Source organism: Dreissena polymorpha, chromosome 2, assembly GCF_020536995.1.
Source record: "Dreissena polymorpha isolate Duluth1 chromosome 2, UMN_Dpol_1.0, whole genome shotgun sequence".
Classification (NCBI taxonomy): domain Eukaryota; kingdom Metazoa; phylum Mollusca; class Bivalvia; order Myida; family Dreissenidae; genus Dreissena; species Dreissena polymorpha.
The window spans coordinates 65,342,566-65,343,418 of NC_068356.1; the positions used below are offsets into that span (position 1 = coordinate 65,342,566).

At 38.6% G+C, this 853-nt stretch overlaps 1 non-coding gene across 1 annotated transcript; it reads right to left on the reverse strand.

Moving 5' to 3' along the window:
* Positions 1-438: 438 nt before the first annotated feature.
* Trnar-ccu (transfer RNA arginine (anticodon CCU)) lies at positions 439-511 on the reverse strand. The gene has a single exon. It is a non-coding gene; the product is annotated as a tRNA-Arg (tRNA).
* Positions 512-853: the final 342 nt, after the last annotated feature.

The window sequence follows — 853 nt, forward strand, 5'->3', positions numbered from 1 at the left end:
TCTGAGGGGTATTTAAGTGTGAGTACAAGACAAGCTGTCTTGAATTCTTCCACCAGGGAGGACAGTGGAAGTTGTAGCATGTTGCTATATTCGTACAGTCCAGCCCAGGAGATACTGAGAGGGGTATTCCTAGCCACTTTCTTATGTGACGGCTGGGGATCCTCTCTAAGTCTTCTATTACTAAGCTCGACACCTCATACAGCACCATGGGCAAGATTAATATGTGTTTATTTTTCCTCTTCTTGAAATTTTGATTGTTCAGTACAAAAGCTGTGCCAACAACAACATAATAGTTTGTGTTCTTTTATGACACAATAGCTTTATGGTGGCATAATCTGAGATATTTCTAATATTTAAGCTGTGTAAGTGAATAAATAATATTCCAATCGTTAACTCTTACATGTTGTCGGGATAGCCATACTGAATATAAGAGATTCTAACCTCCGGCGGGACTCGAACCCGCAATCCCCGGCTAAGGAGGCCGGTGCCTTATCCATTAGGCCACGGAGGCGTCATTTAGTGTGCATCTTATTGATTGATGGGTCATAGTTTAAAATATAAATTGCCTTTAAATCAGAATTTAACAAGTTATTTCAACCCCAAATTACTTCAATCCACTGTATCCTTCTATCCGTTTGGAGCAATAATTAAATAATTATGCACATGATCGCATTACAATTGTGTTTTCCACATGACTATTTTTTAAGTTGCCTCATCTGTACATATTCGTTAATATTCAAGTTTTTTAATATCAGTATATTCCCATTCCAACGCTTACTGATGATTTCGCAATGCTGAAAATAAAATAAAACTTACTACCGGCGGGGATCGAACCAGCAATGCCCGGCTTAGA